Here is a 22,507-nt window from a genome sequence, read left to right as displayed (position 1 = left end):
TTCACTAAACATACCAATGAAAGAATACAACAGCAAAAATACTATTCTTTTGTATTATGGCCATGAGTCTTTTCCATTTCACTTGATAGACAAATGTGCTTCAAAAAGCTACAGTAAAAGAGTCTGGCAGGGTATGAATAATTCTTTTAAAATAAAAAGTGGACACATTTAGAATTTACAACACAGTTGGGCAAATGATGCCTGCCTATATTTTATGAGGCATCACAGTTTTTGGAAGTCTATGCTTTAAGAAATGGTAGAAGATTTTTCTTCTTCTCTTTATTGCATGTTATTATTGTTGTGAGCTCATCGGGAATTATTCCAGACAACTATGATATTTGGCAATAAAGTATTGATTGAATAAGTCAGAACACTTTTAGAAGACTATTTGAATTGTATCTCAATGTTTCTTCCTATGCCATGTTTTATAAAAATTAACTGTCCATGTCTAAGAAATCTGCATACTTTTCCATATCAACACTTTTATAGTACCAGTGTATGAGAGATGTTTTTGAAACTAACATGTTTTTTTCTTTTCATGAATTAGATTCTATAGTGCCTTTAGTCAGTGGCCAAAATTGACCCAGGGTCTGTGCACCCATTTCATTTTGTAGAGAATGCTCCCTCCACAGGGCAAAACGTGGTAACGCAACACTGTGTCCTGAATTTTACAAATTTGTGTTTCATGGGAGTCATTTTATGTCTGTAAAATGAAAGGTCAGGTTTGAATGGTCAGTTTCTATTTGTTCTTCACATTCTGAATTACATTTTTATTGACAAACACAGACAAATTCTTATCTACAAAGAAGGAACTGAATAAAATGCACTTAACTATGGAAGCTATTACATTAGAGCTTGAAATGGCACAGATTCATTGAGCACGACTCCTCTTCAATGTGGATGTTTCCCCAGAGGCTTTCCGTTTCCATGAAGATGCATCTTGAACCTCCTCTAAATCTCCTAGAGCTGCTCCTGGAAGATAATATGCCTCCATTTGAGGTGACTGCTCCTGAGGAAAAAAAACAGCCACATTAAACTAGCGAGGCCATTACATCATACAACATGTAGCCTTGACAAACATTTCAGATCTAAACATAAGCTATTACTGTCACCTCTCACCAGCATGAGGTAATCAGCGATATACTCTGGTTTAAGACATTTGACCCTGTGAGTGGCAGCTTCACTGATGTTGACTCGGACATCCCCAGGCTTTAATCGGCTGAAGTCTACGAACAGATGAGTGGTCTTCTTATACATAGAGGGGGAAGGGCCTAGCAACACCTACACCCAAGAGAAGAGAAGGTTTGTTTTGTTCCCAATAATATCACCCGTAACTGAGTAAAATTTTGTGTTGATACGACAAAGCCATCAAAAGTTAAAGCATTACAAAAATAATATATCCTAGTTTCCAAAAATGTCACAAGTGTCCAAATAAAAACTCTCTAAACAAACAAAACCTAATAATTGTACATTAGAACTTATTGCAAATACAACAAGAACTAAAGGTATGCTCTTGATTCAAAGCATGCAGGCCTGAGTAACAAGATCTAATTCGGTTCCATTCTGTCTCATTAGAGCTCATTTCTTTTGTGAAGTTATAAGTGAAAACGCAGCTTTATAAGCAACACCTATTTACATGCAACATGGATGTCAAAGACATTTAGTTAACAATTAATCTCTATATTTTTATATGCGAGTAAAACAAAAAGGCTGGTTGTATTCTACTCTTTGAAAGCTTTCCAACAACATATGACACATGGCTGTTTGTTCAGTGTAATGTTTTAAAAAATTACAATAATATGTTCCATGCAAATTTTGGTTGCATATGCTCCCGAAATTTTATCTGCTCGACATCAAAATATATTTGGGAGCATTTGTGCGAGTGCAAATGATTGTTGTGGTGCGACCTGTTTTCATTTCTCTACAAAACGTTCGCTAATTACTGCACTATGTGCCTCCTGTGAGCGGATTCAGTGACCAGTCCACCGTTCTATTCGACGTTACATAACCAATTGAACTTCATCTTCACATTCTTAGATTAGTTACTATTAGCCGTCAATCACTCCCTTTCACCGCGCTCCGTTTACACTTGACAGGGAGCTAACTAGCATGTGAAATGTAAAGAGCTGTAGAGAGAAGATGAAAAGAACACTGAGAGATTTATTTTGTAAGACGCCTAAAGTTACAGATATTGTAACTCCTGGAGTTGGGGTGATGGTGATCATGTGGTGAATCTGGATCCACCAGCAGAAAAGAAGGCTTATAGTTTTTAACCAAAACTTTTAATTCAGTCATCATTTATCTCATGTTGTTACAAACCTGCATGACTTTCTTTGTTCTGTGGAATACAAAAAACTGTCAGTCCCTAAAATTCTTCCAGTTCCACAGGACTGACATGACATGAGAGTAAGAAAATGATGACAGATTCTTCATTTTTGGCTGAACAATCTCTTAAATACAGAAAGGAAGGAGGAACTCGGAACGACAAATATCTGGAAAAAAAACAATGAATGCCAACTAAGTAACAGGGAATTTTGCAAAATCATGAATGATTCTTGAGTCAACAGAGACCAGATGATAAGAGGATGACAGACCTTTGCTCCTCCAGACTGTAGCAGCCGTCTGAATCCAGCCTCTCTAGCCTGATCAATATTCAGCAACACAGTCCAGCCACCAAATGCTCCCTGCACATCAACAGAATACTTTTTCAGTATTTTTCAGATTGTAAATAAGTGAATTTTGTCCAGTCATGTGTACCTCCTTGTTTATGCACCCTTGTAGTGTTTTCCTCCATCGCATGGCTGCCAGCGCCAATCTCTTCTGCTGAGAGTTGATGGATGGCAGAGCGTCCAGTATAGAGCTGCTTCCCCATTCATACTGCTCTTCCTAACACACACAGACACAAAAGGCATAAACACAAGGAGGGAAAGATGTGATCACAGAGGACATCAGAGGTCATAACGCACCTGTATGAAGTGGCCTTTGGCACAGCAGGCCTCCAGGTATGAGCGGTGAAGGATCCACTTGCCCGCTGCCATAGCAGCCAAATACTTCTCATTCCTCAGAGGATAACCAACAATCACGTGAGTGCAACTGGGGTCAAAACTCTGCTTCTCCAATACAATACCACCTGCACACATACACATGAAAGTCACATTAAAGAGATAAGTCAGCCAAAAATGAAAATTCTGTCATTATTTGCTCTAAACCAATAAGACTTCTTCTGTGGACCATAAAGGTGATTTTTTTTTTTAAAGTAGTCACAATTTATGTATCAAAAGGAATGTAATAAAATATTGATATATCAATTATTGATCAGCATGTTATTTTACCGATAAATTTCGGAAGCATCGATATATTAACATTAGCCGACATTTAAATTAGAAGCCACATTTTTGTGCTTTCAATTCACTGCTAGTTGCATTCCATTCAATGTAGTCTGACGTAATAGCTTTGGGAGACCACAAGGGGGCGACATTACATTTCCTGAAGCTGGTCGCAGCATGGACAAGGCACAAATACCTTACACACAGTTTGAGTGGATAGCATTCCAAAGTTAAGAAGGTTTATGTACTTTTTCAATAATGAACAAAGTGGCACTTATGAGTTTGCAGGTTAGTGTATAAAACTGGTGTAAATGTATAAACTGAACTATTAGAAATGGCAACTTTTCAATTTCTCTGTAGCATTGAATAGGTCTTTCATTGAAGCTGTCAAATCACAAACAGACATACTTGTAATTGAAAATACATTGTGTAGGCTCTATGAAAGATACTTATACACAATATATCATCCAGTAATGACTAGAGTAAATAATCTGTCCTTTGAATTTTTAACAGCCTTCGGAGATGGTGGGCACCCAGTGTGTGCATAAATACCTTCATAGAAAACAATTGTTTTAAATTTTAGAATGTGTCATGCAGTCTGCCAGAAGTGTCTGGTGTGCAACCAACTTAAATTAACCCTGCCTTTTTCAAGCTTGACAGAGAGACACTGTACACTTGCAATGTAACCAAAGTCCCATTGGTTTGGAGTGCCATTAGGGTGAGTAAAAAAATGACATTTTTGGGAGATCTATTCTTTTAATAAATGCAGTAAGATGTAAATAAAAAAAAACATGAAAATCAGTACATGGTAACATTACTACAATTTACCCAGCTCCTCTATGAGATGGCTGTAGTCAATGCGTTCTTGTGGATTCAGTGAAGAAAGCAGGAACCGTGGAGGCTCTTTTACCTCCTCTTCACTTTCCTCCTCTTCTTTAATCTGGACTGAACAAAGCCAATATGATCAAATCTACCACTATTAAAATTTTCTTGAGAGTTTGTGTGTGCGTGTGTGTACCTGTGGCTGGGCAGGGGCTGCAGGTTTAGAGATGGGGAAAGCAATACTGGGAGCTTCAGGCATTGTAGGGTTTTGTAGCATGTCTACTCGGGGTGGGGTCACCTTCGGTCTCAGCTGTGCATCTACGACTTCAAATGCAGCTGTAAGTTGAATGAAGAAAAATCATCTGTCTTAGTTTCCTTTTCAGAGAATCATTTGTTTTGTATTTTCTCACTTCCTTACACACAGTAAATATAAAATGTTACTTATTTTATTTATCTCTCTTTCTCATACCCATTTCCACCAGTTCAGAGTCAGTCATGGAGTCTCTGCCAATAGCTGTCTGGTCAGAGAGGAGTGGTGGGACGAGGGCAAGGGGCTCAGAGTGCTGGGACAGGCTGCCGGGCCACTGCAGGTTATCCGCCAGTCGGGCTCATTCTTCTCCTGCTGTGGGGTCATCCCGTACGATTTGCTCACTCTGAGATGGCTCAGTGTTCAGATCCACTGCCACTTGTCGTGACATCCTGCTGACACATGGGTAAGATGATTCAACATATATAAGGACTCATTTGATTTTTTTAAGAAATCTATCTCTAAATCTTCTCTCTGTTTATATTTAAAGGCAAGGCCTGGACATATAATAGTGTAGTTCTAAAACTAAAATCACTCTCATCACTCCGATTCAACAGGTTGGGTTGTACCTTAGGGCCTCTAAATTCCAGCTGCGTCTGCCCATTTGAGGCCGGCTGTCTGGAGTGATGGGTGAGTTCAGCCCCCTTGAGCCTGCTCTAGCCAGCCGGGTGGAGCCTCGACGACCACTGCCAAGTTTAGTAGCAGACATGATCTCCTGAAGCTGTCTCTGAAGATTCTCCCTCATCTCTAAAGTTTCTGTGAGATCTGACAGAGGGTAGATGAAAAAAATTAAATAGCAAGGAGAAATTGAAGTTGAGAGAGAAAAGGCTGTGAACAAAGAGAATAAAAAAGTCTGACGAGATATAAATGTAAACATTTGTCTGGATAACCGTAAAAAATTAATCAAGGAAACATCTTTCAAGATGACTGGAATTTAAGATAAAGTTTTACATTCTTTTTTTTTTTTTGCGTTTCCACCCATCACTTTAGGGATGCAACTAATGATTATATTGATAATCGATAAATCTAAAGATTATTAGAACGATTATTTGATGATTATTGCAACAATTAATCATTAGCTCTTAACTTAATTATTCACCTTGTGCCCCAACTTAAAAGGTTGTATTAAATGTGCTTACTAACAATAAAGATCAAAATCCTTTTTGAAAATACCTCAAAATGACATTCACTGAAGGGGAAAACAAAAACTTTAAGTTTAATACAGTTAAGAAATTCACTGCAAGAAATCTGATTGTTATCAAGAGTTTTTGCCTTGTTTCCCATTTAAATTGTCTTAAAATCTTTAAAATAAGATACATTTACTTGAAGCAACATATACAATATTTAGACTTGCTTTAAGAGAATGTATCTTAAATATAAGTGTATTTTGTATATAAGTGTGTTTTTTCACTTTGTTATACTTCTATGTGTGCAGTAAAGACATATATATATATATTCAAGATCTATTCTCTAAAAGCAAGTCTAAATATCTTATATGATGCTTTTCAGGTGAATGCATCTTTTTTAAAGGACTTTTCTCCCCCCCCTTAGATCGGGGCATTCGTGCAACTCATAGAAGAGGCGCTGACCGCACAGAGAAATGCCAGTTTCGGAGTTTGTAGTTATGTACATGATCTGCTTCCGTTTTATTTAAAAGCTAGAACGGATTAAATATAACTGCATTAAAGATGTAACACCGGGGTGTTTCCTTTAAAAATGCTCAACACGCAAGTTTTGCTTCAGCGGATCAGCAGATCCAGCACCACTTATTCCACAATGAGAGTGCTTCTGTATTTACTTATTTGGTATTTGGTATAATTCCCTCATACTCACCTGAAGCTGTGAAAGTTTAGAGTGCATCTGCACTGTGAGCTGTGTAATTGTAATTCCTCAGTCAGGCACGAGCTGCAGTGCTGCTCTAACACATAATTTTTAGAGTTTAATATGATCTCATGTTGCGTTAAATGAGATCAAACAACTATTTGACAACGAAAATGTTTGCCGACAATTTGTTATTTTCGAAGTTGTCGATAAAGTCTATTAACCAATTTTAGCCTTAAATACAGGACTAAACCACTTAACAGGAGTTACATCTAGAATAGTAATAAATGGGAATCATCTCTATGTATATAAAGGTAGTGAGCTTTTATGGTAGTGCAAACATTTTTAATATGCAAATATTTGGCACAATGTACATTTAGTCCTTGTAGTGCATGTGATCATGACTACTACATACTGCACATGTAATATACACAAAGTACTCACCTCTTCTCTCAGTTCTGATAGGCTGCTTCTTTTTTTCATGCTCTCCCACACTGATTCGCTTATGGGTCGAGATGTCTGTGATGTCATCAACAGGTCCAAGCTGTCAAGAAACACTACAGTTAAATAATTTTCACTCAATATGGGATAGTGCAGTTTTAAATCTCTCACCCTTGTTTCCTCATTCTCTATAAATGTCCTGAGTCTGGAGCGGGGAGTGGAAGGAGGTGGTGACCTCTGGGTCACAGTGCAATCTGCAACCTGACTCATAGTCAGGCTCATTTTGGGGTTAAAGTTGAAAGGGTAGAGCGACTCAGACACATGCTTCTGCTCATTTGCACACTGTAAATGAGATAACATATTTACAGGGTTCGTTTGGGACTACTGTATATTGTTTGTTTGTTTGTTTTTAATGCCATGACAGCTTATATAGCTATTTCCATTTTTAAAATAAATTTTTTCTTAAAAATTCTAAACTTGCATTCGGTTTGACTGTTAAAAATTTCTTCCAGAGTGCTGACTGAATAAAAAAATGTTTCTCACGGGGTTAAGACCAGTACAGTCTAATAAAACGTTTCAGGGATAATGGATTCTGGCTGAAGGTACATGTTGGTGAATCTTCTCCTAATATATAAAACGTGTGCGTCAACCTCGAGTGAACAATACTACAGCAGGTGTAGACAATCTGGTCCCAGCAATTTGAAAACTTATTTTGCCAACAATAGGGCAAAAGTTTGTTTTTGATGCATTGACCCCACTCAGTTTGCCATTTGCTTTTAATATATCGTCACCTTCCTAATATAATGTCCCAAGTCATTTTTTGAAAATATATTTTTTTTTGCCTAAATCATCTCCTCATGATATTTGGTTAATTTTTTGTGTTTTCTGAAAAACCTGAAAAAATGACTTAGGACATTATTTTAGGAAGGTGACGATATTAATTTATTATCTGTTTTAGGTCAGTGGGAGGTATTGGACACTTTTGGAAATCCTTTTGCAGCAGTGTCTGTTTCCTCATTTCCTGGGATTCCACAGTGTCCAGGTACCTAGAAGAAGCAGATATTGACATTTTGGGCCTCCAAATCCAGCAGTTTGCATAGAATCTTTAGAAGCATTTGGTGATAATTTTTTAAAGAGGATATTGCTATAAGACATGATTTTGAATCTGAAATTATCAGAAAGTTTCTCTGTTGCATATACTTTATGCTAAGTGCTAAGACAATAGCGTTTGCCTCTGCTGCAAAAATGTGAGGTGTGATTGGGATGGACATTCCTTTTTTTTGTTCAATGTTATTCATGGATTTGCTTCTGTAGCAAATCCCAATGTCATCAACATAAAGACTGCAATGGATACCCGACGGCTTTTGCAGTGCCGTTGATTTTGATACTAAAAAGGGTAACTGATAAAATACTTCTAGCTCTTGTTTATGAGGGTCAGATAGGGTATTACCTACTTTGAATTTAAAATGTCTGTTTGATAGAAAATAAGCAATAAAAATGGGTAAGTGTCCTCTAAAACCAAGTTGATATAAATCCATTAAATACCAAACGAGTAAAAAATATCGTACGTAGCTTTAAAGGCTGATGAGGTGATCTACAGTACTTCTCCCTTTTCTGAAGCCACACTGAACTTTACTTATGAGATTTTGCGATTCCAGGATCCACACTAGACGTTCATTAACCATTCTCTCCATGGTTTTGCATAGGCAACTTGTCAGGGATATTGGGCAGTAATTGTTGGGGTCATTATGATCTTTTCCTGTTTTTGGGATGGGAATGATTATAGCTTCCTTCCAAGAGAGTGGAATATTCCCTTATATCTAAATAGAGTTCAAAAGTTTTAAAAGTAGAGACAGGATAATGTGATTCAATTCAAATAAAAAACTGATAGTGTATGTCATCTGGTCCCACTGCCATATCATGTGCTCTGTTTATAGCTTGTGTCAATTCTTTCATTGTGAACAGTTAGGGTTCCTTATTATTAGATGAAAAATGTATACCTTTCTTCTCATCCTGTGCTCGAAAAACTTGGAAGGCATTAAGGCAATTCTCAATGGAGGAGTTATTTTCAACATTTTCTGCTAGGGTATTTTCAATCTCTTGTTTTGAAATTAGAATAGTCTTGATATATGATGTGCTGAATTTGAGCTCCGTCATTCATACCCTTCCTCCTTTGAATCAGATTCCAGACCTTTCTTGTTGAGGTATGTCAGACCAGATACAAATTGTCTCCAACTTTTCCTTTTAGCTTCATTTATTATTATTCGAGCTTGTGCCCTACTTATATTAACCTTAACAAGATTTTCATTTGTTGGCCTTCTGAAGAATAATCTTTCCGCTTCCATTCTTTTATAGCTGTCTTGCATTTTTCATCAAACCATGACATCCGTTTGCATTTTGCGTTTGATGATGTTTTTGGAATGGTCTCATTTGCTATGGAGATGAGAGTGCTGGTGAACTGTTTAATAGCATCTGGAACATCTTCAGAGACTTCATTAAACCTTTCATAGCAAAGCGTTTGAAAATTATACCAGTTTACTTTTTTAAACTACCATCTTGGTATTTTTAGAGCTTCTTCTTTTACTTTTAGGGTTAGTGTTAATTAAAAGTGGTCACCAAATAGGTCCTGCTATATTTTCCATGAAAGGTCTAAAAATAATTTGCGTTCACAAATTGTTAGGTCAATTGCAGAGTATGTTCCGTGCCCTGGGTATAGGTGAGTGATGGAGCCATCATTTAGAAGACATAAGGTGTGATTTTCTAGGCATTCTTCTATCCTCTTCCCATTGGTGTCACAATGGGTATTTCCCCATAGAGTGTTGTGACTATTAAAGTCTCCCATGAGTATATATGGAGAAGGGAGTTGGGCTACTAGGCCATCCAGGTCCTTGTGTGTTACAGTTAAGATTTTGAGGAATGTATATAACATATTGTAACGGTTCTCTGCAGGGTCGAACGCACTGCTGTTACCTGTAAATTACTGTTCACATTGACGTGACTATGAATCACATTGTTTCTGATTAAAATGGCTGCACCACCAGAAGTCTGTCTATTATAGGAGATAGAGATAGTTTACGGACATGTTCGGCATGTGTGTGTTTGTCTTTTAAGTTTATCATTAAACCATTATTTATATTGAAAAGCCGGTTCTCGCCTCCTCCTTTCCATTGACTCCTTTACACTGGTGCCGAAGCCCGGGAAGGAGGAGGGATGCCCGTCGCGGAGACCTCGACACTGCCGTCCACTCAGGGGAGCGCCGCTGCCATCCACCGGGGGAGGGAGTAGACCGATCGCCCAGACGCAGTGAACGGCCGCCGTCCGCGAGGCGAGTGGGGACTGGACTCCCCGATGGAGCCGCTGCCAGGGCGCAGGAGAGCCCTGCCATCCCCCAGAAATGCGGAGTGGTAGGAGGAAGACCGCCGTCCGCGAGGGGAGGAGGGAAGTGTTCCCCGACCGCCTGGAGCGGTAGGGCCGCTGCCAGGGGTGGAGGAGTGTCCCCACGAGTCGCCGAGAACGCGGAGGAGCGTTCTGACCGTCGGGGGTCTTGAGTCTGACTCCGGTCCACCCTGGGATAAGCAGATGTCGTCCGCCTGAGAGGGTGGAGGAGTGATCGAGGACCATGTGACGGTGTATCGGAGAACCTGCGAGTAGGTTATTTTTTTTCATCTCTCTCTCCTATCTCTCTCTCTCACTGCCACTCTGTGTTGGCCTTTTCCCTCTCGTTTAAATGTTAGTGTTTTTTTGGGGGGGTACTACACTGTTATAGGAAGTACCCCCCCATCGTAATTATTTCTGTTTCCCTCCCCTTGTCCCCTACCTCTTCCAGGTAGATGGGGATGACCTGCGTTGGCCACTACGCAAAGCCTATTTCGTAGGTTCAACGCAGAAGTATAAATCAGCCTTTAGACTTGGCGTTAACAGACTGTGAGATTCTTGTCATGCATCTATAAATAGGTGAGGATATCTTACCTGGCTTCCAGGTGTTTGGCCAGCTGAATAAGTGACTCTCTCTCAGCTCCAGTGAACTGACTGATGGACAGCACACAGTCTTTGAGAGAAGCCCTCTCTTACCGCCACAGGAGTAAACAGAGAGTGAGACGCTAGCGCCAACACACACTGCTGCTCTACACACATTGCCTGAACACAATAACAAACACAAATAGCAATGTGATAAAACTATTGCTCCTGTTTATAATCAACAAAGCAGTCTTCATCTCAAGCGCACAACGTTGGAGAGATCTTTGTATCTGTATAAAGATAAGGGATGTTTTAAGCAGTTCTCTTCACTCTACAGATGGTATTATTACACAAAGAGTTTGTGCTTATTTATACAGCCCGCTTCCTTATTATTTTAACTTTAATAAAGGATGCATTAAATACAGTATATAAAGGCACAGTGTTTCCTTTTTAGACGCTCTGACATTCAAGTTTTGCTCAAGCGGAACACCAGGTATGTCTCCGCTTTATTTCACAATGACACTGCTTCTGTATTTACTTATTCTGATTTTTACATTATACTACTCTGCGATCTACATCACCTTAATCTGTTTGGAAAGTTTGGAGTGCGTCTGAACTGTGAGTCTTTTTTTAAGCTGAAGTGCTGCTCTCCCGCATCATCATTAGCGTTTCAAAAGATCTCATGTTGTGTTAACTGAAATCAGATGACTATTCGACAATTACAATTTTTGAAGACAATTTTTTATTGTCGACTAATCGTTTCAGCCCTACATATATTATATAAAAAATATTGTTCATTGTTAGATCATGCTAGCTAATGCATTTTCTAATGTTAATGAATTTAACCTTATTGTAAAATTCCGTCATCATTACTCGCCTTTATGTTTATGTATCTTCCGTGGATCTCAAAGGATGTTAGGGAGAATGTTAGTTTCAGTCTCAATCCACTTTTATTTTATGGAAGAAAAGATGCAGTGACATTGAATAGTAACTGTGACTAACATTGTGCCAAAAATCTAATTTTGTGTTTCTCAGAAAAGAGACATTCATACAGGCTTGAGAATTAGTAATGATTTACCGTCTTTCTGCACTGTGTTATTAATTCCTATTAGGTGTAAATGATGATGAGGGAGCCTTTTCTTTTCTTTCTTATATCATTTATTTTGTTTTTGTCTCTGGACAATTAACTTTTTTACTCGGACAAGTGAATGACCAATATACTTGGCCGAAGGACAAGCACATGACAATACTTAATGTTGAGCCCTGCGCTTGCAATTTTTCACACTCAAATTAAAAAATTCACCATTTACACATACTGTGGATTAACTGCCAAAAATTGGTCTCAATTTTTCAGAACACTCCCAAAAAAGACAATTATTCATAAATAATATTGTATGTTTACAATCTTTTGATGAACAGAATAATTTTTTTTGTTTTGTTTTTATTGTTCTTACTTTGTAAGCATGTAATTATGGTTCCGTTCATGCCATCTCCATCCAAAATGTCTTTTATTCCACTATATGGCAGCAAGTACTAGAAAAAAAAAAGAAATCTGAAATTTAGGTGGTGCTCTAATGCATTTTAGCTCTCACCGATGTGCTTGTCCATAGACATTCAGTCTAATTTTTAGTTCATGCACAACCCCCATTATTTCATCAAATATCTTGGCCTCTGAGTGAACTATACACAATTAAATTATTAGAAAGTTGAGATCCTCCTCTTTGCGATAATGTATAAAATGTTATCATCAATAGTTTATAACATATATTTCCGATGATTATTTTGCATGCTGTTCCTGCTGGACTGCATATTTTGTTTTATAATATAACACTGGACTATTCACACAAGCAAGCTCACAAAGTAAAAAAGGCTCAAGGTAAAAGCAAATATAAAGTTTTTAGCTATTTATGTCTAACAGCAGTAGTGATCGGTGCATAATTCAGACGTTTGTATTTGGGTCCGCAGAGTTGAAGAGGTTAATAAACTCAGCATTCATAAATTACAAACACAACAATCACAAATATCATCTTATCTCTCTCACCAGCCAGGTATCTGTTGCGACCTCATCGACTGTAGATTCAACATCACATCCCAGCAGTGGCACAATGGTGCAATGTGCAACTGCTCTGGAATGGCCAACCAAACTTTTCCCAGAGATTTCCAAGACCAGTTCTGAGAGTTGGGCCTCTGCCTCATCTTCAAAACCAACCAAAAAGAAACGCTTCCCTGAGAACAAGCCACCTTCTGAGGCATCAACCATGGTAGAGTCTTGCCCTACAGCTAGAGGCTCTGGAAGTAGAATGCTCTGCCTACTGCTGGTGCTGTTAGCAGCCTGAGGCAACTCCACTACAGAGAAAAGAAGAAAAGAAAGAAAGAGAAAATAGGAAGGATAAGACAGACGTGGGAAGGGGAGAAATTAATTATGGAGAAGAAAAAAGTATATACAGTGGAACAGTGCTTCCTGCTCAGCACTACACACTGCAAAATTAGGCCTAACCACAAACTAAACAACTAAACAATATAGTTTTTTCTTGACATATTTAAATGTTTTCTGTTTATTAAAATACCATTTATTACACTTAACGCATTTTCATAGAAATTATCAGTATAGAAATTATAACAATTGTTCTTTCAGTTTTAGGAACTTGAAGTACACAAAGTGATTGCTCTTTGTTCATTTAAGGACATTTTTTTTAAACCTCTTGAACTGATTCAGCATGTTGTTAAACAGATAACTTGAATCTGTTTGTCAAAGCGGTACAGAAAACACTGCCCTTCGACAAGACAGAAAGAGGATCACATAGGTCTAACTCACCCACATTTTGGTCATTCTCTGTACTGTGAGAGCAGATCTTCCTCTGCTCTCGCCTGTTGGCCTGGACTGAAAGCAGGAGGAGCTACAGAGGGTCTGGAGGTGTGGGGAACAGAACCGCGAGGAGCAGGCATTTCAACAGCAGCTGGGGCAGGGGGCAGGAACAAAGGGTGGAAGTAGCCATCCACTGGAAGCAAAGAACCACAGGAGAAACTTTCCAGCAGCCACTGCACTGTCACTATATGGGGACTGAGAAGAACATGTATGAGAACCACAAGCACACAGTGGAAAGTTCAAGAGAGATTAGAAAACCCAGTCTAGATTTAGACTGACCTGTGTGTGGCTTTGTCAAGGAATGCTTTGACCCCCTGGTCTGGATCCCCCATCACTATGTGTGTGAGCTCTTGGCTGGGCTGGTTGAAGTGCAAGCCTCCAGCAGAGTTCACCATCTGCCGCAGTTTCTCTAGTTTCTTTCCTGACAGGCCACATACTGTAGGTACAACTACAGGAAGAAAAGGTGGTGGAAAAGAAAAGATCAGTATAGATTGTTACGTAAAGTTACATTACTTTCTTTAAAACTTAGCATTATGTTTTTATCTTTTTTTTAACTGGACCTTGTTCAAAGAGTAAAACTGCTCAGAGCAACCAAAACACCCATAAATGCAGAGTATGCACTTCCCAACACTTAACTATTTATTTGACGGTTGGGCAAAACTGACCTTACAGCCATCCAACAGGTCATCAACTCAACAGACAGTTATGTCGAATGAGTCGAGTGGATCAGGAATTTCTATGTGACTGGTTCCAGCTATAGTGAGAGCTGTTTCATTAACATTCATACTGATATGGGGACATGACTTAATCCCAGCAGAGAGGGGCCTTCTGCAGGAAAAAACGCAAACAAAACAATTACAAGTTACAATGAGATTGTTTGGTATTAGTGGTCAACCTATATATTGCAGAGGCTGATTTTTTAAATTATCAGCATCGGCCAATACATTAGTATCTAAAGCCGCGACGGGAATGAGAATCATCTACTTGCACGCAAAAGAGCCATCTGAGATATGTAAATGACAAATCACAGTTCGTTTGGTTGTTACGTACCATCGTTTCCACAATAACAGACCAGTGTGCAACACAGCCTCATTAAAACGTCCCGCATTTCAGAGCCGCTACAGACCTTGTGCTCATGACGTTTAAAGTGCTTGAGTGTTTCATTCTCTCTCTCTCTTCTCAACTGTTCCCTGTAACTATTAACTGTCTTGTGTAATGATAAAAAGGCAAATATCAATAAAACTTCAATCATATCCTGTCTGAAAATATCTTAATAAAATAGAAAAGAAACTTTCGCATATCCATTTTCTTCCAGAGGAGTGCTCATATATATTCCTTTTAAGCACATTGAATAATAGCTTGTCTCAAAACTGTCCTTTGACTCAAATATTGAATGTTGCGCAACATTCAACACGTGACACTCCAAGCAGGCAGATCGGCCGAGTAAATTAGAAGCGGTAAATAGATTGCTGTGCTCGCAGGATCCGCTTGAGAGAGATAGAGCAACTTCAAAGTAAAAGCGCTTCATGTACGCTACAAATAAATATCATATTCAATGTGCACTGTGCGTACAATTAGTTTGATTCAGTCTTTTGTGAGAAAATGCAATGGCGAATGCGCACATACCATCAGTGGTTCCTGGACTACTGTGTGCACTGTTGTTATTACCTTCTTCTATATATTCTAATATATTAGAATTTCTTTATGTGCAAACGATTACTAAAATGGGAAGACTAAACAGAAACCAGGAGAAACTGATATCTACCATCTAAAACACACACAATTGTATTTGTATTTGTATTTTTTTTTTTACAAAGTTAAAGCTTTTTGTTTAAGTTTTTAGTAAATATAATGCTAAATAAAAGTTAATTCATTTTTTAGCCAATTTATCAATGTCATTTACTATTATATTAAATTGTGTGATATATCAGCATTATATTAGCCACACTGGGGCAAATTGGGGCTACTCTTTAATATGTAAAGAAACACAACCCTCAAACTATACATTATTTCAATATAAATGTATAGCTTATTAAGAAACACTTTATTATTAACTAGTTTACTGTAGCAGCAAATGTAACAGTATTACAGTAGAAAAGAAGCTGTTTTTTGTTTTGCCAAAAATTTTCAAGTTGTATCTGGACTTTAAAGGATTCAGCTCTCTATTTTTGTTCAATTTAGTTGTAAAACATCAGTCCAATTTTCATTCACGCAGTTATTTTTTGGAACCCATTCAACATTAATATTATAGTTTGTAAACAAATGATAATAATAATAATATATTATAATAGTAATATATATAGTAATATTTCCCAACCATGCACCCTTAACTTTTAAAACCTCACGCTTTTAATTTGACATTCTGAACTCTCCAGGAAGTCCTGTAAGTGTGTCTGTTTGTAGGCAAGTTCACAGAACTTTAATTCACTTCTTATTCAAACTCTGGTAAAATGCACCTCCACATATAAGTGAACTGAACTATTGAGCATCTACATCCGAGATGCTGTTTGTGAGTAGCGCTCAAATATTGCGCACCGCGTAAAGGCTAAAAACAGCCATGAGTTTGTGGTTAAACAGAGCAGCACCATTCACTGATGTGCTGGAGCTGCACATGCATTTTGTATATTTACTTATTAAACAGCCTTTTGTGATTCACAGATCTATTGCACATCTTCAAGTGGCTGTGAATAAAATGCACAATTCAAATTCTTTAATTGTTCTTTTATGTCATTTACGTAGCTTGACAGTAACGAACATGACTAATACATAGCATCGGATTTGGATCGGACTTGTCGGACCGATACCCGATCCCTCTAAAAACCTCCTTATCATAGCAGATACCGATCTAGGTATCGGATCGGTGCATCCCTAATTCTGACCTTCTGTCAGAAACGCTCTGTTTTGGTGCTGCTTCTTTAAGATTTGATAGTAAATAGCCACTGTTCTGATTGGCTCTCTGCTCTTGACTTACCTGCTTTATTCTTGCCATCTCACTACTACCGGTTGGGCTACGGAAGTGATTAAAGGTAAAGTAGGAGTTGAGGCTTTATTGTATAGGCAGTCAGATGCAAATATCTACCACAGTGTTAAATCACAATGTGGGAAGTAGATAACGAGTCGTTTTGGCAGCTTTGGTTTCAACAAATGCTCTTTTTGAAGTGAGGGGAAGTATTGAGTTCTGAAACTTACAGTATATATTTATTATAGGATGAACTCAAAATATCAAGGAAAATGTGATCATGTCATGAATCCTTTAATACTTTGCATTCAAGTGTGGTAAAACAACATCAAAACCAACCCATAATGTTACATATACAACATGTAATCCAGAAAAACACAAACCCACCCTCCTGCAGTGTTCAAAAGGCATTGCTGGTGAAATCACTGATGACAAACGTATCGGTTACCTAACGTAACCTCGGTTCTCTCTAGATGAGGGAACGAGTATTGCGTAAGCTAGCTTACGCTACGGGAAAGATTCATCTTTTCTGAGATATTGAAGCCAAAAAATTATCCTTAATTTTTGTATCCATTGTCAACGCAGTGCGGCAGCTGCAGACCTTGAGCGGGCTAGCTAGCGAGCTCATAGGTTGCTCTGTGGCAACTGCTGCAGCCTATAGACGAGCTTGGGCGAACTCGCATCCAATGAGAGGCGTCCAGCGCTCACTGCATCAAAGCCCGCCAAAATGGGCGTGACTAGAGTGCATATAAGCGTAGTTCGTAGGCTGGAACCCTGGTTTTCATTGACTGAAGCGAAAAGTCGCCAGTGGCGCGAGCACGGCCGGCTAAGCAATACTCGTTCCCTCATCTAGAGAGAACCGAGGTTACGTTAGGTAACCGATACCTTCTCTTACGAGAGGTTCTCTCGTATTGCGTAAGCTAGCTTACGCTCACGGGAACCCATTGTCAACGCCGTGCGCGCCAAGCATCCACTGTATGAGCCCCAGGGAATTAAGGGGGACCCGGGGAGCCCTTATGAGTGGGGAAATAATATTTGGCCGGCAAGAATGCGGGTCATTGATTGTGTAATACATAAGCACATAGTGGGAAGGAACGACAGAGCGGCGGTGCCGGTCTGTGTGGAATGTGTCCCATCAGTGCAGCTCACCAGGGGAGCTGTAGCGTATTAAACCGCTAGTAGTTTTGCCTGCAGAGCGGGCACTTCCATATTGTAAAATCTGACAAAGGTGGAGGGGGAAGTCCATCCCGCTGCCACACATATGTCGTGAATGGAAATCCCGCTGGACCATGCCTACGAGGATGCCATGCCTCTAGTGGAGTGAGCCCTAATGCCCAACGGGCATGGCAGGTCTTTTGACGCGTATGCAGCAGCAATAGCGTCCACTATCCATCTAGATAGTGTCTGTTTCAAGGCGGTCTCGTTTGAATGCAGGCAAGCGGGCAGTGTCACCGGCTTGTTGGCTGCTAAATTCACCACTGTAGTAGCCTGAGAGAAGGGGACTGACAGGGGGCAAAGCTTTGACGGTGGTCCGGCCGTGGCGGGACTGAGCCGTCGTTTGTTCAACAAAGTTAGGAAGACTTCGGTTGCTCTGGTTTCAGCGTTACCTTAAATCGAGTTACCTGATAAATCGGCGGCTGTCTGAGCGCGATCGAGGGCGGCCGCCCTGTCGACGCTGAGAAGTCTGAGTTTGTTGAACTGGGCGCTGTGAAGAGGCTCGTGCAGGAGGCTGATCACGTGAGCGGCCTGCAGAGGAGCTAAGCGACGCGGCAGGAAGAGGTTCATGGCTTGGGTGGCTTTCTGGACTTCTGAGAAGCAGTCAACAATGCCACTCACCGCGGAGCCGAAGAGACCCGGTCGGAGAGAGCGGTGCGTTGAGGAACGTGGAGCGCTCTGCTTCTCCCATGTCGGCTAGTGTTAGCCATAAGTGTCTCTCGGTCACAGTCAGCGAGGCCATGCACTTCCCTAGAGCTTGGGCTGCAGCTTTGGTAGCCGAAGGGCGATGTCTGTCGCGCCGTAGATCAGTAACAGCCTCTGGGTGCCTGCCTTTCTCATCCCACTCCGAAGAAGGTCTGCTTGTAGGATCTGTAAAACGGCCATTGAGTGCAGAGCAGATGCGGCTTGGCCGGCGGCGGAATAGGCGCGGCCAACATAGGCGGAAGTCGCTCTGCAGGCCTTAGACGGGAGCACAGGCTTGGAACGCCATCTCGCGGAGGGCGGACAAAGGTGTGCTGCTACCGAGTCCTCGACCGGGGGATGGAGGAGTAGCCTCTCTCAGTGGCACGGTCCACCGACGCGAGAGAGGTGGAGGCGTGGAAGCGGGTCCTGGCTGAAAAAGGGCGTTCCACGACTTTGCAAGCTCCGTATGTAATTCCGGCAGGAAGGGGCGGCCCGGGCGCAGGTGTAGAGCGGCGATGGCTTTGAAGAAAGCAGCCGTCGAGTCTGTTGGGTGCCTGCTCAGGGGCAGTGACCACTTCGAGCCGAGGCGGTCGACGGCCTGTGTGAGGAGGCGTGTTAACTCCCCTTCGACTCGGCGCGGGTCCTGCTGGATTCCTGGGCCGAGGAGGAGGCTTGGGAGCCTGTCCACTCCTCGCTGTCGAAGCCATGATGGAACAGCGGCCCTTATCCTCCGCCTCGTCATCCGAGATGGCAGCAGTCGCGGCCGCTCGGCAGCAACTGCGCGGCGTCCGAGGCGGGGAGGGTGAAGCGATGCTTCGAGGGAGAGGCTCGGCGAGGCAGTCGCTTCAACCACAGTTTCCGGCAGCCTTTGTGAGCGGCGCTTCTTCCTCTTGTGGCTGAAGGTAAGGCGCGTGGCGGTTTCTGCTTTGACCGCTCGAGTCGAGCCCGCAGGGTCGACATTGGTAGCTCCTCGCAGAAATCGCATCCGCCCTCAGTGAGGGTGAGCTCTGCGTGCCCCAGTCCCAGGCAGAGAGCGCAGATGATGTGGCGGTCTCCTGTGCTGAGAAGGGCGCGACATGAGGCGCAAGTGGAGCGAGGCATCTTGAAAAAGACGCTCGTACTCTTTTGTGAATAGTTCGTGAGAACTAGCTTGCTGAATAAAAGGATACGTCGTCGGATGGCGTAGCTTCGCAGGATGGCTGAAGGTGGCTGAGGCGGCCGGCTTCTTCTAGCGCTGTCCACGCTTGCTAGATGCCCCTTGAACGGCGCAGCGGCTTCCAGGTCAGCGATCGCGAAGAGCTTCGCTGAAGAGATGAAAATCAGGGTTCCAGCCTACGAACTACGCTTATATGCACTCTAGTCACGCCCATTTTGGCGGGCTTTGATGCAGTGAGCGCGGGACGCCTCTCATTGGATCGCGAGTTCAGCCCAAGCTCGTCTAGAGGCTGCAGCAGTTGCCACAGAGCAACCTATGAGCTCGCTAGCTAGCCCGCTCAAGGTCTGCAGCTGCCGCACTGCGTTGACAATGGATACAAAAATTAAGGATAATTTTTTGGCTTCAATATCTCAGAAAAGATTAATCTTTCCCGTAGCGTAAGCTAGCTTACGCAATACGAGAGAACCTCTCGTAAGAGAACAGGGATTTGTCACTGTGGTCCAGCTCTAGTGCTGTCTCCTCATCCACTGTCTGCACATATTTCTCTGACTGAAGCTCAACTACCGCCTGAAGACACGTACAGAATTTCAGAAATTAAAGACAGCAACCAATATATTATCCAGTAATGTCCAAGTGGACGTTAAAAAAAACAATAACACCATGACAACTGACACACTTGATCACCTTATAGGCCTGAAGACCCAATCACTTTTCTCTCCATTGTGTTCAACAAATTTCACAATGTATGCAACCTTGTTGTCTTTTGACATGCTGGCAGATTATCTAAATGACGCTGAAGAAAGAGAAAGTAAAACAAACAAGAAAACACCTGTTATTCAGTAAGTGCCATGTCATGTTTTGAATTGTGTGATGCTAGAACGTTATTTCTTTGTAATCTAGCAGGTTACATTTGAGCTGGGAATTAATACACATAACACAAACTGGATGCTACTTATGATTTTGACACTAATAATAAACAGCTTTTCGGTGCAGGGTTTTTTGATAATATCACAAGCAAATGTCTAACAAGAGAAATCAAAGCATGACATAAAGCTACACAGCTCTGAAACTAAATATTTAATTGCTGCTGTCCGATGTAATACTGTTAAGGTGGATTAAACTTATTTCTAAAAGACAATACGTATTTTTATCATTTCTGAAACCAAACACCGCGAACCGACCCTCATAGAAGAAACTGAGGTAATTCATTAACTACTCTGTCTAAAAACAGTGAAATTTGTCTGCGTGAATTTGTATCCTGTCATTCGCGCTATCAGCTCAAACCACTTCCGCTTCACTGCTGTTCTTCTTCTTCTTTGGATTTATTGGCGGTTGGCAAACCAGCTTCGGCGCATTTCCGCCACCTACTGGAATGAAAGAATGTTTTAATCCCTTGTTGCTGTATTCTAAACAACGTCTGGAGGTTTTCAAAAAGAATATCCTGTCTAGAATTAGATTTCCCATTCATAAAGCATGTAAGGCCAGAAAGAGAGTCAGAACAGACCACCACATTTAGTGGCTGAACCTCTTCCAAGAGCCAACTGTATTGCTATCATTTCTGATGAGTAAACAGATAAATGATTAGATGTTCTTTTCCATATTTTACACTCCAACTGAGGAATAATTACTTTTTACTGTATGTCCAGACACTGGATCCTTTGAACCATCCGTATAGATTTGTATACAATAATAATACTCTTGATTTATATATTGCCTCACTACCATATCCTTAGAAACCATCTTTGTTTTTCATATATTTTTTCCAGCGACTGTAAATCGACTGATGGCATTGGAATCATCCAGCGAGGTAACACTGGCATTGCCACTGTTGGGCTTACTTCAACATTGAAAATTCCCATTCGGTGAGCCTCATTATTTGCATTCCATCCGAAACTCGCCAACTGTGGGTACTCATAATCCCAACAGTTGTCCAGAACTTTCTTTACAGGATGAATATAACTATGTCCTTTTTTTTTTTGATATCCAATAAACCATTTTCAAGTGTAACCTGCAAATTTCCAAAGGCATTTCTCCCACTTCCAATTGAAGAGCAGCTACATGGTGAAGAACTGCTTTCTTAAAGACTGGACTGGATAGCTTCTACCTTTTTTCAGAGATGCAGAAGCTGAACTATATATAATACTGCCATAATCTATAGTGGATCTTATTGAAACGCTATATATTATCCTTAGGGAAGGGAGAATATCCATTCACGTCTGTTCCTTTTGTAATGGCCAAAATATTAAAAGATATGACTGCCATCTACAGGGCTGGTTAAAAACTGTCAAAACAAAAAAAGAGAAGTTAAAAGTCAATTTTACTCAATTTTTTTTACAACAGCATGCAAAAATCTACAAGAACATACACAAAACAAAAAGCTAAAGTGTGCATTCAAATATCAAATATTCTATATTCATAGAAAACATTATAAGTCTTCTTTGCTTTTTTATTACCAATGTTCTCTAAACAGGTGCTATATTCTTTAGTTTCCAGGAGGAAGTGAATAAAATTTGGCTTGGAACTTTGTGTATGTGAAATGTACCCAAAATAATAAAAACTTTAATTATTATTGTTATCTACATGTGAAAAATATACACAGATGTCATAATCGTTCATCCTGACTAACATATCAGTTTTATTTCTAATAAAGTTTTCCATATCCACCCAAAACATCTTTGTGTATACACAATTATAAAAAATATGGACAATAGACTCATTATCTAATGAACAAACATTACAGGAATAATAAATATCTAATTGAAACTAGTACATACAGCTGGATAAATGCCATGAAAATTTTTTAATTTTTATTTCACTTAATTGTTTACACAGAAATGTTCCATGCTTTGCTCTAGTCTATATTTTTAAATCCATAGGTCCATAATAAACTGTTTAATCTGTTATGATATTTGTAATATGTTGATTAGTACAATTCTGTTTGAGAATGTCTATA

The 22,507-nt window shown here is 40.3% G+C and overlaps 1 pseudogene; it reads right to left on the bottom strand.

Annotated features, from left to right (window-relative positions):
- Positions 1–871: 871 nt before the first annotated feature.
- Positions 872–21,294, bottom strand: LOC127634145 (DNA topoisomerase 2-binding protein 1-B-like; annotated as a pseudogene).
- Between the last annotated feature and the right edge of the window lie 1,213 nt (positions 21,295–22,507).

This window comes from Xyrauchen texanus, chromosome 41 (genome assembly GCF_025860055.1).
Source record: "Xyrauchen texanus isolate HMW12.3.18 chromosome 41, RBS_HiC_50CHRs, whole genome shotgun sequence".
NCBI lineage: Eukaryota > Metazoa > Chordata > Actinopteri > Cypriniformes > Catostomidae > Xyrauchen > Xyrauchen texanus.
The sequence above is the reverse complement of the archived record's forward strand: the minus strand, read 5'-3'. Positions and strand labels throughout refer to the sequence as shown.